The sequence below is a fragment of the Lissotriton helveticus genome, chromosome 10, assembly GCF_964261635.1.
Source record: "Lissotriton helveticus chromosome 10, aLisHel1.1, whole genome shotgun sequence".
NCBI lineage: Eukaryota > Metazoa > Chordata > Amphibia > Caudata > Salamandridae > Lissotriton > Lissotriton helveticus.
In genome coordinates this window covers 188,277,890-188,295,864 of record NC_136071.1, presented here as the reverse complement: position 1 = coordinate 188,295,864, position 17,975 = coordinate 188,277,890, and the positions used below count along the sequence as shown (strand labels likewise).

The window sequence follows — 17,975 nt, the reverse complement described above, 5'->3', positions numbered from 1 at the left end:
GTCCCAATGTGAGTGAGAACACAGGATGAAAATTAGTAAAGACAATAATCACGTAGACAATAAATCCAACCACATTGTTTTAATCACAATGGGGATGCGTATTCAATAACATAAATAGTCAAACATTTAGCAAATGGTGGAGCAATGCCCCGGGAGGGGGGGGGGATGTGCGTGATATTGTGAGGATACTGTGATGGGATTTAGGTGACAGAATAATCAATACTTCAAAACCAACTGGTTAAAATGGTTACATATTATGTACAAGACAAAGACAGAAAGTTTTAATTATAAATCAAGGTATGTCATACTCCACATAGTACTATATATGAACGGTTGGGACGTGGAGTTGAAGTTTAAAAACAGATAGTTGTCGACGTTTCGACCCTCTGGAATACGCAGGTATTTTTAATATCCTTGCAACGGGGTCTTCTTCAGGACAGGAGAAGGGGGCAGACCACCTAATTAATATATACAAATGATAGTATTATTTTAAGATTTCTAAATAAAGGAAATTATTTACCTTGTTTAAATGGGGAAAACACAATGACCCATATGAATCGAATATAAAGGGAATACATGCATGATTGAAAATAGCAATCAATCTGTTGGACATTTAATGACACCGTGAATATGGGATGACATTGTTCCACTTCACCCTAATTAATGGTGTGTAGTTCAGAAAAAGAGCGAGAGAAGCCAGTGGTCCGCCACATGGTGGTGTGGAATTGGCACGGAATTACTGACACGGTAAACAATGGATAAACTGTCATTACCTTACTGGCGTCAGTTCTGGGGTTGTTACGGTCAAGTACACCCATTTGATGTGTCTGGAGAGGAATAGATACACATAGTCCGACTTACTGCTGATTGGGTGGATGGAAAAACAATGCGCAGATATTATCATAGTATACACATAACCCCATTGGGGCAGAGGGCAGTGAGGGAATTAACCCGTCAGGATACTCACTCCGCAGAAAGTGATCGGAGATCCGGGAACTGGAATCGTTCACTGGACAGGTAGTCAAGTTAATCTGGGCGGGAAAGGAAAGGAATTGTGAGGGGCGCTGCCTATTAAGCTAAAAAATGCAGACAGAATAAGCCCTGAATGACCGCACGTAGAGCTTACCGAAGGCCGAATGAATCTGGCGCTGAGTCCCGCTCGAGTTCACAATAGCGAGCCTCAGTTCCGGATTCCTTATGTTGCCATAGGGATGGAGTCACGTGGTGACCAGCACCCATGTAGAGCTCGAAAAAAGACTATGTTGTTGCTGGTCGGTTGCCTGGAAACCGCCGTAATAATTAATATTAAGAACAGATTAACTTTAATTTGCGAGCATGGGTGATTATTACCCGCGTGAGACACGTTAGTTAGAAGAGACAACGGACTGATATATTGATAGTCATTTGTCTTAGTACAACATTTGGTTACTAGTAATACGGAGACTATTAGTGGACCATCACGAGTATGATAATCAGATCCTTCATTTGAGTTACCATGTACAGCTCGAACAGTTACATCAGGTGACAGCATGGTTTGTGGAAAAGTAAATTTTGCCATGTTCTGTGTCCCTACGTGCCATCCATCATATGTTATGTGTGCATGATTAAATATGCATATGCATTCCCCATGTTCGATTCAAGACGCAATTATAGTTGTGTCCACCTCTAATATGCCAGTTTCCAGTTCTCGTGAATACTACGAATATCAGGTCTATGTAAAGCTACGTTGCCACGTTTCTCAGTGTGCACGTTATTCTATTAAAAAGTCCCCGTTTCTAGGCCTCAAAAGGGCCTGGACACCAGATTCAGCTCCTGTCTCCTGAAGCCTCGCTGAGGAGCGATACAGCCCCCACCTGTATCCTCGACCCTTCACTTACTTCCTGCCACGCCGTGCCCGGCTCAGCCTGGCTCTGTCTCTGAGTCTGCCAAAAGTATGTTATAGTTCCAGTTATCAGTTCAGTCCTCCTTCTCTGCATTCCTAAGCTACTGAACCGCATCAATAGTTTCCGTCATTGTCTAGCCTTTCCGGCTCCATGTAAGAGAAATACTGTATTTAATGGTCATTTCATATTCTTCATCACACACTACATGTAGAATAATGCATGGTCCAGTCTTAGAATCAAGTTAGCCTTTCCTCTCCTGACTTCTAGTTTATATCAACATGTTCTCTAAACATCAGATACTAGATACTGTTTAGGTACATGTCGCCCTGACTCTCCAGACTTCAGTCTCTGCTCCTAGCACAGAGTTCATAGCCCCCAGCTTCTCCTAGTGATACGTCATTGCCAGTTTGCGCGCACCACCAGGTTAGAGGTCCCGGCTCATTAGGTAGCCCCCTCCATGGTTTCCGCCCCATTCATGACATATTCTGTTACGTTTGCATCACATGTCTATGTATACGCCCTGTTACACCCAGTTACACCTACTTTCACCCTTATCTTTCGCGACTGCTACGCGTCACGCCTCTTGCTCCACCCACTGCTACGCCTATTGCAATGTAATGCTATGTGTTTGCGCTATGTATATATGCTCATGTACTGTTATTAAAAAGAGAACCCCTTTTTCCTTGTCCAGATTCTACCCCCGGCAGCGCTGTCATCCTATTCCTGTGCAGGTTGTCCTGTTCCTGTCCTTATCCTGTATTAAACCTGCATAACTCCTACTACCTCGAATTTTGACTCTTATTTATTGAGCTATCTGTTATTCATTCATGCATTCAAAAATAGGGTATTATTTATTTATTTACCACAGGTTCAATGTAAAAATTGGTTATAGTCAATACTCTATATGGTATGTCTGCCATATCAGGTGCCTAGTGAGAAGGTGGGAGCACCATATACTTTGTTGGCGTACCTCTCACATGAGGGTAAAGGCCAATAGTACAACGTAGTTTACCACAAAAATCACATAGAAAACAGCTAATCTACATTTTAACATGATTACAGAATGGCGTACCTCTTACATAAGGGTAAAGGCCATGACGGTATATATTGAATTGACTACACATTCAAGGCAGAGTGGCCAACTGAGAAAAAGCGCTATCATGCTCGTTGAGACCTTTCTCAATAGAATTAAAGAAAAACATCCATTTCAGTTCCCGTGTGTTTAAGATACTTGAGATATTCCCACCCCGGGGTCCCAGGACAGCTCTTTCAATTACTACCCATCTGAGACTATCCGGTGGGTGTGAGGCCGTAGTGAAATGTTCGACCAAGGGAGCTCCCTGTACCACACACCTGATTCTGCTCATATGTTGAAGAATGCGAACTTTGATTTTCTGTTGCGTTTGGCCTATGTATATCTGTTGGCACGGGCACAGTATCGCATAAATAACGTTTGAAGAGTTACAGTTGGTGTGTGCCTTTAACTGAATTTTCAAGTGACAGTATTGGAATTCCTTTCCCTGGATAGTGGTCTCACAGGCTTTACAATTGCCACACTTGGAGTGGCCGGTCACCGGAGGCAGGTTCCATAGAGTTGTGATGGTTGGATCTTGTGGGGTCGCTAGGAGGGATCGTACCACAAAGTCTTTAACGCTTTTAGCTTTTTTTAAAGCGTGTAGGGGTGTGGCAGGTTGACTAATATCATCCGATATCAATTTCCAATGGCGATTTATGATACGTTTGATTTGGTTACTTTTGGTATTAAATGTGGTGACACAAACGATCCTTGTTTCCTGTTGATTTTTGTTGGTCTTTGGAGACAGTAATTCCTCGCGTGGGTAAAACCATGCTCTTTTTCTGGATTTCTTGACTAACCGTCTGGGGTACCCTCTCAACAGCAGTCGATTGGTGAGCTCCTCTGATTCCGTGAAGTAATGGTCTCGGTTGGAGCAATTCCTGCGAATTCGTAGAAATTGCCCGAAGGGTAAATTGTCCCGGAGAGCTCTTGGGTGATGACTGTCGTAATATAACAATGAATTCCTCTCTGCAGGTTTCCGATAGAGTGTCGTTAATAGGATTCCTGCATTCTCATAGATGGTAAGGTCGAGAAAGTTTATCGTATGGTTGTCGGATTGAATGGTGAACTTGAGAAAATCAGATTGAAGGTTCAGCCAGGTGAAAAAGGACAGTAATTCGTCTGAATTCCCATTCCAAATGATGAGGATATCGTCAATATATCTCATCCAGAGACCTAACTGGTCTCTGAATGGATTGACTTGATTGAGTATAGTGTCCTCCTCAAATGCAGCCATGTAGAGAATGGCTACATCTGGAGCAAAGGGAGCCCCCATTGCTACACCAGACGTTTGGATATAAAACTTGTTCCTAAAAAGAAAGAAGTTTTTGGTCATGGCTATCCGAAGTAAGGAAACGATAAACTCCGTGGGTACTTGCACAGGTGCCGGGCGACGTTGTAGACAACGTGTTATTACATTCAGGGCTTCTTGTTGTGGAATACACGTGTAAAGCGACACCACGTCGCACGTAGCCAATCTTTGGTGCTCTGGATTGAAGGATGAATTCTCCACAATATTGATCGTGTGCATAGTGTCACGTAGATAAGTGGGAGTTGATTCGGCCAACGGTTTCAGAAAGAAATCGATATATTTGCCTAGGGGCTCCAGCATAGAGCCACACCCAGACACAATCGGTCTGCCCGGTGGTTTGTCCATACTTTTATGAATCTTAGGTATGGTGTAGATTGTAGCCAGCCGAGGATGTTTTTGATTCAAAAATTGGAATTCGGTTTCAGACAGGAAACCCAGGTCAAGTCCGGCTTGCGTTATTTCTAGGATTTCGAGGGCAATCGCTTTGGATGGATCAGCTCGCAATTGTAGATAGCTGACTCCGTCATTCAGTTGTTTACCGTGTCAGTAATTCCGTGCCAATTCCACACCACCATGTGGCGGACCACTGGCTTCTCTCGCTCTTTTTCTGAACTACACACCATTAATTAGGGTGAAGTGGAACAATGTCATCCCATATTCACGGTGTCATTAAATGTCCAACAGATTGATTGCTATTTTCAATCATGCATGTATTCCCTTTATATTCGATTCATATGGGTCATTGTGTTTTCCCCATTTAAACAAGGTAAATAATTTCCTTTATTTAGAAATCTTAAAATAATACTATCATTTGTATATATTAGTTAGGTGGTCTGCCCCCTTCTCCTGTCCTGAAGAAGACCCCGTTGCAAGGATATTAAAAATACCTGCGTATTCCAGAGGGTCGAAACGTCGACAACTATCTGTTTTTAAACTTCAACTCCACGTCCCAACCGTTCATATATTGTACTATGTGGAGTATGACATACCTTGATTTATAATTAAAACTTTCTGTCTTTGTCTTGTACATAATATGTAACCATTGTAACCAGTTGGTTTTGAAGTATTGATTATTCTGTCACCTAAATCCCATCACAGTATCCTCACAATATCACGCACATCCCCCCCCCCCCCCTCCCGGGGCATTGCTCCACCATTTGCTAAATGTTTGACTATTTATGTTATTGAATACGCATCCCCATTGTGATTAAAACAATGTGGTTGGATTTATTGTCTACGTGATTATTGTCTTTACTAATTTTCATCCTGTGTTCTCACTCAGGGTGTGCACATGTGGCAGACATACATGCCCTTGCCTAAGGGCATGTATGTCTGTCACATGTTCAGGTGTAAAATGCACAGATTTGCATTTACAGAGGAATTCCTTATTTACCACCAACTAATAGTTGGTGGTAAATAACGAATCCTTAAAGCACAAAAGCACTCTTTAAAGTGCTTCCTACATCTGATTTACCGATTCGGTAAATACCGAATCGGTAAATGATGATTCGGTAAATACCGAATTGGTAAATACCGATTAGTTATTTACCGAATCGGTAAATATACCACCTACATCTGAAAAGGCTATTACCGGTCGGTAACAGCCGATTTCAGCCGTTACCGACCGGTAATAGCCTTCCTACATCTGGCCCCTAGTTTGAAGACCTGTTGCTTCTTCAGCTATTTGTTTTTCCCTTGGCTTCACAGTGCAGAGCAATATGTACCATTGACCCTGCAGGTGCATTGGCACCAGGGCCTAGGGGTGTGAGGAACCAACTAAGCCCCAACTATGACTGTTTTAATATACTTCCTTGCTTACATTAGGGCCTCAGAGAAGATGGGTCAAGATACGGGCGCATGTTTTTAACAAAGGACACAGCCCGCTTCGCAAGGCAATAGCTATTACTAGTGACGTTGGGGCAGTGTGGCCCGGGTGCATGATGCTCGACTACATCACAATTGTAACTGTATAACTTTACAAAAGGGGCATGAGATCTCATTTGCCGTGCTGGCATTAGAACAGAGGGCACTCTTGTTGCAAACAGGGGCACTCATAAAGAGCATGTATCAAGATTGGAGGCCAAGAATGGTGCGGAAGGGTTGCAACTATTATTAGTGCAGCAGGTGAAATTCCATTGGGGCTTAGGAGTGGCTCACAACAACCCCAAAAGTGGGGGAGCAGTGTTTTTGCTCAATTTCTGATGTATTTAATCTTTTTCAAAACTCCAATGTACCAAAGGAGTACCCCTTAAAGGAACTCATTAGCTCTGCTCCCTTTCGCTCAGTTCTGCTCACAAAACCTTGCTATGACGTTTAGCGAGAGGCCCCAAATAAAAACAATATTTTGCTTAGAGGGCCTCAGAGCAAAAATGTTGAAGGCCTCTACTCTAAACAATCAGTCCATTTGGAAAGATGAGTGGAGGAGGGAGAACCATAGGAGATGTTTATGGTACCACTAGGACCATGTGCCTATGGAGAGATACTGGGTAGAATCACAGGGGCCTACTTTCAGGTGTGAGTGAACTAGTAACTTAATGAAGCGCCTTAAGAAGTCTGTCAAACTTTAAAGATGTAAAACAAAACTGCATTAGCAAGTGTAGCTTAACCATAGGCCTTCAGTAATAACAAACACTGGCAAAAACAATAAATGTGGGTTTAGTGGCTACAGCGGGAAGCATTAGTACAATAGAGTGGGGCACCTTGCAGAGAGCCAGTACGAGTGGACAGAGAGGGCTAAAGTCGTATGTAAAATAGTTCCCCAAGCGAGCACTTGTGTGTTGACAGAAAAACACAACTAAAACGCAAATAGTATTAGGTAAGAGATTAATAGTTCGCTGGGCTGAGCCAAGCTATGATTGACAGTCTCAAGCTAATGGCTGAAAGAACACGGTTAGCAATCAAAAAGTCTGTTTGACGACTGCCCTGTCAAAAACAGCTACAAAAAAAAAAAAAAAAGGATTCACGGTCAATTGTATCCAAATATGCAACCTTGATTTGTGTGCATGCCATTTATTTCCCCTTTTACTGTTCGTAGATTAGTTCTGTAGAAGGGCTTTTATTTTACTTCCAACCCTCCTGGTTTATGTTACTGATGAATAAGTAAATAAAAAGATGCCACATGATTTTGCTTTTCTATTCAAAAGATAACTTGATGAAAAAGAACTCAAAATATTATTATTCTACAACGAAGTAATGTATATCACCTGTCACAAACACCACTTACGAAATGAGGAAGTGTGGCATTGAGGCGCTACATTAAAAAAGTTATAAAATATCTGAGATCCATTATCACTGAAGAGCACTGCTGTAAAAATGTACCAACCTCGGCATCACAAAGCCTGAGTTCGTGCCCTGATTTACGTTTTATTATCTACACTTGACTTACTTCCTCAAGACCAAAACTGACACCTAGTGCTGCAGTGATGTCTAAAGTTCTACAGCACTTAACGACATCTTAGACTACACAAAAGGTACTAAACAAGCATCGGAATAATGCTAATAGTATAACATATTTTATTGGTTGATGAACGTTAGTCATATTGCACACACTGCCAACTGAATCTTAATCGTAACACACAAACATGCACACACAACCCCCCCTATTTTTTTAGAACACTAAGCTTCTTCGAGGGTGAACACTCATTCAGTGCGGGATAAAACAATAGACTTGGCCAACGAGGAAGGATGTTTACCATAGCAACTCCTGAGTTGTAATCAGAGAGGCTTATAGAGAAACAGTGCCTCTTAATGCTGAACGCAAAGCTTGATAATAATCTCTAGATTGTAGCCATACATTTCAGATTAGGAGAACAATGAATCCAACAACAGACTAATTACTGACAGTTTTTACAGAGCGCCTATGCTCCATGCCTGCAATTACTAGTTCCAATCCAAAATGAATCTCAAAACAAGACACCTTGGTGCACTTGATTTCCTTCCTCGCTGGTTAAAACCACCAGAAATGTCAGCCTGTACATATTTGCTGCATCACCGTACCATTTTCACAATAGAAATCTGTAGAAAGGGAATTTCGAGGTCAAAAACGGGGATAACATATTTGAAAGCCAATCACATGAAAACAATGACTTGAATTAAATATCTGAAATTACAAGAAACGATCAATGTTTCACAATCCAAATGGAAATCTACAGCGTACACCACTCCGCAGTCACTATGACACCCCTGCAGAAACTGTCCCACTGCTGTAATCATGAAGACAAGCTTCACAACAAATCGTGTGTTCATAGCAGATCACATGCATCTAAACTTGTAGCTGGCTGATCGGGCGATCTTTCCACAGCCACACACCGGCATGACTTCATTCATTTCCTAGAACGATGAACTACATCACTTTACATAGGGTCATATTTGCGTGGGCAAAATGACATTTGTGTTTCACAAAATAAGGAATGGTGTGATTTTACCCTCACAAATAGATTCGATTGTAGAGAAAATCTACCAATATGGGGATATGTCCATGTGAAGATGTGACCAGATTTTCGGAACCAAATATTGGACAGTTTGAGACACAGAGGAGGGACAAAATATTGACACATGCCACAGATGCTGAACGATTTCAATATAGCACCCACACCCCAACACACACGAAGGATCAAACTGCCATATCCCACAAACAAGGGTTTCATAGCTAATGCACATGTTACATTTCAAGAAATTTGGACTAACCCAAAAAAACCGAGAAAAAAAAACAGAACGGAGATCTCAAGTTATATCCAGTCATGCAAGAGCAGTTGATTCAGTTTGGTTTTCTGTGCATTCTGGAGGAATTGCTAACTTCATAAACACTACTCAACACGCTCAATTTTCTTCTATCCTGGTCTTAAAATATATTGGATACAGTCGACTGCCACATTACACTATTTACTCTTTATGCCTTTGAAATCTTCAATAAAGTTAATTTCGTATTTGTGATGAATTATTACTTTTTTCTGATAAACAGATAACGTGTTCTTCAGATCATCCGTTATTTGAGTTCCATCCTTGGTCATCGCCTAATCTTCTATACTTTTTATCTGGTTTCCACCTTTATCATTTGGCTCTGTACCTTACTCCCATGCATTCAGTTTTAGCTCATATTTTTATCAGTCTCTTCCTGCTCAACTACTTCTCTATATAGTTGAAAGCTGAATGTCCTCTCACTCTCCTCACTCACACTGAAGCTGAGCGCCTTTTATGCTAGTGTCTTCACTTTTTGGGTTAATACACTACCACCAACACTTCAGATCCAAAATAATATATAATGGGATTCACAGACTGGGAATATACTGTACCATAATCAAGAACAATGTTTCTGCATGTCAAGTATGTCCACAAACATGTGCTTTGAGTCACTTGGGATCGGATTTAACAATCAGTTAAGGGGCACCAAATACTGTAAAATGTTTGAAAGCTTGACAACACATAATGATATCACAAAGAGAAGCAAGGAAAGCGAGTGAAAAATAAGCCAACCAATAGTAAGCAATTCTCGGACTCTAAGCCCCTTGTAAGTAAATAATATGTCTCACAAGCGACACTGCATGTGCTGGCTTAGATGAGAAATATAGAATGTGTGTGGGGGGTGGACAGGTTAAACTGGCGAAGGTTCCCACTGAACATACTGAAGGACATAAAACAACTGACAGTACCCCCAAAACATTTAGGCAGGACAGTGTTTACGGAAGAGGCAAGAATATGTCCTGCCTGAGGGCAAACAGCTGTTTACCACCCAGGGTCTTTACCACACAGTCTATATCAAGGCAGGCTAGTACCCTGCAGGTATGTGTACCTTTACCACGCAGGTATGTATTTTTTAATAATAAACTTAAGTTATTTTTTTAAGTGATTTTAGGGATTAGTAGAGGTGATGGTAAATTGAGGTGTGTGGGTAGGTAGAAGAAAGGAAGGCGAGGGTGACTTGAAGGTTATGGGATGGGTAGAGGTAAAGGACGGCGACTTGAGGGCTCAGCAGGGTGGGTAGAGATAAACGTAGGTGGGTATGGATAAAGGGGGTGGGATGACGAGGTTTCAGGAGTGGTTGGAAGTAAAGAGAGGTGAGGGTGACTTGAGAGTTCAGGGGGTGGGTAAAGAGAGGTGAGGGTGCCTTGAGGTGGACACAGGCAAGAGCAACTGGTGAGTTTGACTTGAGGGTTAAGAGGTGGATAAAGGTAGGTTAGGGTCATTTGAGGGTTCAGAGTAGGACGAGGCAAGGAGGATTTCAGGGTTTGGAGATGGGTAAAGGAAGAGCGAATTTGAGGGTTAGGGGAGCAGGTAGAATTTAAAAGGAGATAAGGGTAAATTTAGTATTTTAGGTGAGTAGAGGTAAGGGTGGCTTTAGGAAGTTAGAGTGAAGTAGATGTAAATATGAAACACGAACCTTTTGAAATCACATATGCATGATAAATAACAAATCCTCTAAATTCTAATATAGCAACCAAAAAAATAAGTAAATGTGCCAAAACGTTAATTCAGAAGAACACATACTGCATGTTAACAGTTAAATTGAGTATGTTTACAGCTTTATTATCAATAAAAACGGCCAGCCAAAACGGAAATTGGTTACACGCCATACAGTTTCATTACTGATAGCAGTTTGTTGCCCCCTCTTGGAAAAGCCAGGAAGCACAAGCTTCAACCATGATGGTGTTAAGTTTTCTTGCAAGCACAAGAAAAAAGTACAAAAATCTGAGCGTAAGTAGAACTGAAGAACACTAATCAAGAAAGAAATCAGTAGTACTTGGTGCATGTTTCTAGGAAGAAAAGAAACACACGTAGACAAAGAGAAACTGCCAGGCACTGATACGCCCTGTGCAACTATCTAGGTATGTATAACCGAGTATGAAAGAGACACTACAGTACATCGATAGTATGCAGTACTGCAGTTTGAAGCAATAGAGCAGTGGGTGCTACATAAAACTTAGAACCCTTGAGGGTGGCATGTGTGATGACATCATGGCTAAATGAAGATGCGGGCCTTACGAGGAGGATGGTAGGTGTGTCAGAGGGTGAAACACAACTTAATGCAAGTGTGATGACGGGGTCCACCCCCATGAAGCATCCCATGTAAAGATAGACTACCATAATATGAGGCTGGTCGCAAGAGGTGACTCTCCATGATTGAAGGGTTTGTAAATTCAAACCTCTATCTCGCATGCCGTAGGGTGCAGGCATGTATGATCTCTGGTCCTGATAAAAGCCACACTGACCTTAAGATAGATGGCTGAAACATGTTGACCATATTGAGGATAATTGAGATCAACTTAAATCCCACAAGTATCCACCACTGTTTTTTAAAATTTGACCTGGACATCCATTATTAAAATCACTATTTGCGGTAAAAGTACCTGAGCCAATTTTAAAATCACTATTCATCACCATACACACTTTCCCAATCACAACAAAAACAGCTCCGCTCTAATCAGGTATCGCAGCGCACCCTGGAAGCATTCGGCTACCACGGTGGAAACACATTGATGAAGGCTGTCAACAACTAGGTTGGTGAGTGGGGGTTCTTAAAAAGCAGCCTCTGGGTTCCTCGGCATAGTGCCTCAAGGAATATGACAACCCATCCCTCTAACCTTAGCTGAGTAGGTAGTGAACTTGTTCTTGTTTGTTATAATAGTTGTTGCTTGAAAAGGTGGGCGTGTTCCCTATATCCTTCCCTCTCTCCCTGTTGTTTAATCGAATGTGCTCCTGCACATAAACGCACAATCAACATCTCATGACCAGTGCTCTCCAGACATGAAGGGGTGAAGTACTATGTAAGACATTAACCGGTTAACAAATAAGTACAGCCTTATCGGTAATAAAAAGGAGTGCATTGTTAGAAAATATTATTTTAAGTGTGTTTGTAAATCGCATCCCTCATTTCGGTTGCCCAGCTTAATGTGGCACATACCTACACCTAAAATATACATTAAAACGAATTGTCATTAAGATAGAGCAAGTATCAATTATAAACAGTGGAAGTTAATAAAGTTGCAGGTCATCATACTTTCAGTAGGATATACAGTGTAAAGTGTGTTTAGTGGTTAAAGCCTTCTACCAAAATAAATACATGTCTGAAGCGATAAATAGCAAATATTTTGAGTTTTCGCCCCCTAAGGCAAAATAACTGGAAGATTTTAGCGCTTACTGTGATAAAACCTGCATGTTCTGGTAATTACAGGGGCTTTTTAGTCAATCTGACCTGCCGAAATTTAACCAGAACACAGACTACCACACCTAATTACATCGAACTCAGAACTCCGACCCCTGCACAAAAAGTGGCTTGTGCAAAGGTCTGAATTAAACGGGTTTAAATTGCGAGTGCTAATTGAATTTGGTGCTCAAATCATAGCCCATTTTTGTCCTTCCTGTGCCAGACCCAGGCAGAGATGGATAAAATCGCGGAGTACTCTTTGGGGTGTGAGTGCATATCGGGTGGCTTACTGTATTTTGAGATGAGACACTAGCCAGGTTGTGGCATTTGGTGTTAGCCGAAACCTTTGTACAAGAAAAGCCAAGGGGTGTTGATTTAATTGGATATACGCCTGTTTTTTTAATTTATTTGTTCTCTTACACATGTCCCACAGTCCCCATGGGCCGACCTGTATTGGTTACAGCAGCATTGTACTTTCTAATGGATACATGCTAGCTGCTATATTTATATTTTTTAGACAAAGCCCTTTTATGGTCAATGACCTGCTTAGAAGTGATAGGGAATCCTTTTCGTTTATCTGTTTTAATTGATCTTTCTGTCTGCAAAATGGTTTTATGATCCCAAGTATTTTAACAAACTAAAGTCTTACTTGGCAAATGTCATTGTCTATAATGTTTTTACATGTTTGATGGTTTAAAGAACTGACTGACTATAACCACCCAATCTATTTCAAAATAAAGTCCCCCGATGACATCCAACACCTCAATACCACTCTAACGGAGATCCAAACTTGGTTCAACGTCAGTCACTTAAAGCTCAACCCAGATAAAACGGAACGGATCCTATTCTCTCCAAAAAGCAACCATTGTCCTATCCAAGAGTGGCTCAAGAATCTGGTTGCCCTAAACTGCCCCCTCGTTCTATCCGACTCAGTTAAGTCTCTAGGCATCACCCTTGACAAGAACCTATCAATGGAGGCCCACATCAAAAACTCTGCAAATAGTGCTCTTTTCTCTCTAAAACACCTCAAGAAATTGAAACCTTTTCTTCCCCTTGATGACCTCGAGACAGTAGTTCAATCCCTGGTTCTCGCTAAAATCGACTACGGGAACGCCATCCTTACAGGGACTCCAAAAGCTCACCTAGCCCCTCTAAGGGCAGTGCTGAACATGGCCGCTTGACTTGTATCTGGAGTAAAAAGATTTGATCACATCACGAGAGCTCTCTACTCCCTCAAATGGCTTCCCATGGAAGGGAGATGTATTTACAAGCTGGCCTGCATCACACACACAACCCTCCACTCTTCGGCCCCCAACTACCTGAACAACAAACTGGTAAGAGCAGGTCAAGTCAGAACACTGAGAAGCTCCAACTCACTCCTTCTCATTCCGCCAAAAATGAAAAAGAAAACCACCCAATACCGATCGTTTTCTGGCAACGCTCCCAGGATATGGAACGCTCGCTCGGGAGTCCTCAGATGCAACCCCTCCTTCTCTTGTTTCAAAAGAGACCTCAAACTCCATCTCCTTAATAAATACTTTCCTGAACAACGTCAACTAACCTAGACCTCAATATCCTGAGTTGACTCCCATTCAAGGATTGTTGGCGAACGGACTATGCTAATCACCTTGTTTTTCTTTTTTTCTCTCCCCCTCCGTTGCACAGTTATTTATTGTTCATACTGTATTCTTTATCTGTGGTTTTACTTACTGTCAGCCTTCTAGGTATTGTTAGGCCCTTCAGCTTTGCACAATATGTATGTGAAGCGCTCTGATACCTACAGGTCTAGCTAGCGCTATACAAAACTTTAAAAATAAATAAAATAAAATGTACATATGATCTCACATTATCCATTAAAAACACTTTGTCTGATGTTATCAGTGACTACCTTATGTACAACCCTTTCTGACAGTTTCCAAAGGTAACCTATCGCGGTCTGATTGCACGCGGTGGATTACGAACCTGTATGTCATGGTTTTCTGTGGCATGTCATCCTCTGCTACATATGACTGCCCCAGGTGCCCTAGCTAGAGTCGAGTGTTGCGAGACAGCTGTATTCTCAGCAGTGGGAGACATTTTCTTACATTCCCCTTAACAAAAAAACGTGACTCCTTACTGTGATTTCCAAAGAGTTACTGATTATATATCTGTGTACCCATTAAGTGTGTGACATTTTACTGCGGTGGCTCACCTACAACCATGTATTTGACGTGACAATGTAAGGTTCCATATCTTAGCCACAAGTATGTCATTTTATCATGAGGTATCCCCACTTGAATCGCCATTGTAAAGGTCCTGTGTGATGCCATGGTGAGGTGTGCCACTGTGGACAGGGAGACGCCGGACGGCGCACCCGGTCTGATAGATATCGGAGCTCGGCTCAGGTGTCTCCACAGACCGATGCCAGCACAACACTGGAGTCGCCGACCGGATAGGGATCAGTCGGAAAGCGAGCCCTCCGCTCTCTGTTGTCAGAGTCTTCCTGAGACCCGAGGAGGACGCCTGGTTCCTCCCTTCCTAGCCGGGAAACGTCTGGCAATGAATGTACCTGCTGCGCGCCCAGCCTCCAGTCCGTTGTTGGCTCTTCAATGGGGCACTTTAGCCCGTTCGTGAACGGCGCCCAGGCCCCAAGCACCTGGGACACCCCAATCACCCATGCGAACGGGACCGGTGTTGGTGAATAGACTTCCGCTGATCAGAACCACCCGGTCTGTACAATACGTCACGGCCGAGTCGTTTCCTGTGACACTCTCGAGCACTTTTCCTGAAGAGATTTCCGGTGAGGAAAGCCACCCGGCCTGTACATTGTGTCGCTAGCACGTCGCCTGTGCCGCCCCCCGCCCTCCGCCCCTCCCCCGGCAAACCCTCCTGTGCATAGGATAGTGACAGTGACAGTGACCCCGTGAGTCTGCCTTACAGTGTTTTCACTTGTGTACGCCGCGCGCCCACAAGGACAGTGCGCGTGACGTGCTGTGCCGTCACGAGGACAGTGAGTGTGACGTGTTGCCCGCCACTTCCGGGCCCTTCACCACTCCGGGGGGGGGGGCATAAGATATTGCTCTGTGGGAGGAGTGGGCCTGACTTCTCATCGCACACTTTTCTCCGAGGTGGGGTTGGGTTTGGTGATTGCAACCTGTCTGCATTTGGGAACAAGTAAGCGGGAATTTAAGAGTTTAAGTGTAACAAATGTGCATTTCCCTCAACTGCTTGCATTGTCGTAGAGCAGAAAGCGAGCTTAACACACTTCATAGCTTATAACAAACATTGGCAAAGGCATTGCGTCTCGCCTAAGAATTGATTTGGATTTGACACTGCTTTATTCATCTTTTAGGTGGCATTCATGGATGTGCGCGTATCTGTACATACTGTCTTGAATGTACTTTCTTATACTTTGAGAATAGATGTTAAAAACATCTGCAGGGGACCCTGTCAAAAATGATACGTATTCGAACTGCTTGTTTTAGCAATAGAAAAGTTGTGTTACTGAAAAGAAAACCTGCGCATCATTTCCCAAAAAATGGAAAAACACAGAACCCGGAGTTTCTGTCAGAAAGAGGATTTGAATGAAAGGTTACAGATTATATCGTAACTTGAATGCAGTGCCTTAAACCATTCCACACCCATGACTTAGAAAAGTAATAACTTCCTAAACAAAATGTAACCGGTGAACAGGGCTCGAGTCGGGGGACCGCGCGGGTGGACGGCATCCCCCACCTATTTTACCAGGTGGACACCGTCCCCCCTGCCAAACAGCTGGACTTCACTCTGTGGCCTCTATGGGACGAGATCGGATCTCATTCCAGAGAGGCCAAGCGCTTTAAAAGTGATTTCAGAGTAAGCTAACGCAACAGAGAACAGGCAGTGGAATCTGACCCTGTGACCCTGGGACTGAGAGGCAGCATAAGCCACTGAGAGTGGAAAAATCGCATCTAAGGGGTGAGCGAGGGGAGGCAATGAGCCCGCTGGTGCAAGCCACCTTTCGCGACGTCACTTCCTGTCGTAACGTCACGAAAGGTGACCGCGTCCCCCCACTTTTTTTTTTAGGACTTGTGGCCTGCCGGTGAATGCAGGTTTAATGAGCGAAGCATCAGCAGCGTTTCAAATGTTTAGAAAATTCAAACTCAAAACATGTTTCTTGAAATAGGATTAGAACCCAGATTTATAAAGGACACAGCAATCTAAATACACAGTCTTGGTTTAATCTGTTTATGACATTTAAGGACACCGTCTTGATAAAATTACATTTTATGTCTAATGGGGCCCTGAAGGAGGAGTAGCAGACGCAGCCATAAATCTTGCCAGGGAGCTCTTTTATGGAAAGAGCAACCCTTCAAAGCAAAGAGGCTCAGCTCGGCAGGCGCTCTTGGGAGAAACAAGCATGTGCAATGCAATAGGACTCGCATTTACGCATAACCTAATGCATTGGCAATGGCAGTGCGGGCGGGTAAGAAGGCACGGGCGGGGGGGGCTTGAAGTCAAGGACTGCTGGAGGGGGCGGGGGGAGACAGGGAAGAAAATAGTGCTTAGAGTAAAGGGGCTAGTAGCCATGGAAGGATACAAATGAGGACATGGCTGTCATGAGGAGGGACAAACAAGCCTAAAACCAATCGTAAGGCAGCATTTAGGACCTAAGCCAATGAAAAAGATGGGCGGGAAGAGTGGGCAGAGTTTCCACACTATACTGAATACTGCATGCCTCGCAAAGCGAACAGCGCATGCGCTGCAACGCTAGGCTCGACCTAAAAAAGCTGCATTGAGGAAGGAAGCAGCAGTAGAAGAATATCAGTTCAGCCTTGCTTGTGTGTGTGAAATGTGCAGCAAAGCAGAAAGAATACAAAGGAGCAGGCCATCATGTCAGCTCCCTTGTGTGTGGTAAGAGCAGGGGGCAGTAATGCACACCGTTGAGAGAGAACACAGATGTGGGGAAAAGAGGAGCACAAGGGAGGCAGCAGAAACACCCCTGCCAAGTGCCACACATCAGGGGTTATACTAACACCAATTAAGTAATTTCCCCTGTATAACTGCACTTTACCAAATTGTCATATAAAGTAAAGTGCTATTTTCGAATTCTGGGAGAATATTCAAGCTACTTTGAGTCCACATTCTACTGTGGGCCCTTTCTGAGTTAAGTCTATCACAACCTGACTCTGCAAGCATTTAGTTGCAGGATGGGGATCGAACAGATGTGGTTACTATGGTTATGACCAGGGTCTGTGACTGGCACGTAGAGCAAACAGCAACATCAGCTTTCAAAAGTGAAAGCAAGCGGAGGGACTGGGTAGTGATGTCCTATGTGGGAAAATAACTTTTGGAGTTTATGTGTCCTGCCCCCTGTCAGTGTGAAGAAAGCTAGCGTTGTCCCCAGTTTGGGAGACGTCTCCTAATCTCAGTCCGATATAAATTCTTTATTTATATATTCTTTTTCATTGCTCTGTTCTTCAGTTCAGTAGATTTTACTTTCCTCAGTAGCATCCATTCAAAACACAAATTTCTGCCCAGTGCATTTCGGGCATTACCCTTCGTCAGTGGACTTATTCTGCAAACATAGAATTGACAGCGGCTCAG

General features: G+C 43.1%; 2 protein-coding genes across 9 annotated transcripts in view; one reads left to right on the top strand and one right to left on the bottom strand.

Annotated features, from left to right (window-relative positions):
• The window catches only part of DCUN1D3 (defective in cullin neddylation 1 domain containing 3), a 109,569-nt gene extending 94,408 nt beyond the window's left edge, over positions 1-15,161 (bottom strand). The window contains exon 1 of the mRNA XM_078665079.1: positions 14,959-15,161. The gene's annotated coding sequence lies outside the window, so the exon portion shown is untranslated. The remainder of the gene's footprint in view (positions 1-14,958) is intronic.
• Positions 15,162-15,186: 25 nt separating this feature from the next.
• LYRM1 (LYR motif containing 1) overlaps positions 15,187-17,975 on the top strand; it is a 146,201-nt gene continuing 143,412 nt past the window's right edge. The window contains exon 1 of one of the 8 annotated variants that reach the window (XM_078665082.1): positions 15,187-15,312. The gene's annotated coding sequence lies outside the window, so the exon portion shown is untranslated. Of the gene's footprint in view, positions 15,400-15,449; positions 15,564-17,975 lie in introns of those variants that run through there. The other 7 variants (XM_078665080.1, XM_078665087.1, XM_078665084.1 and 4 more) reach the window with 7 other exon arrangements.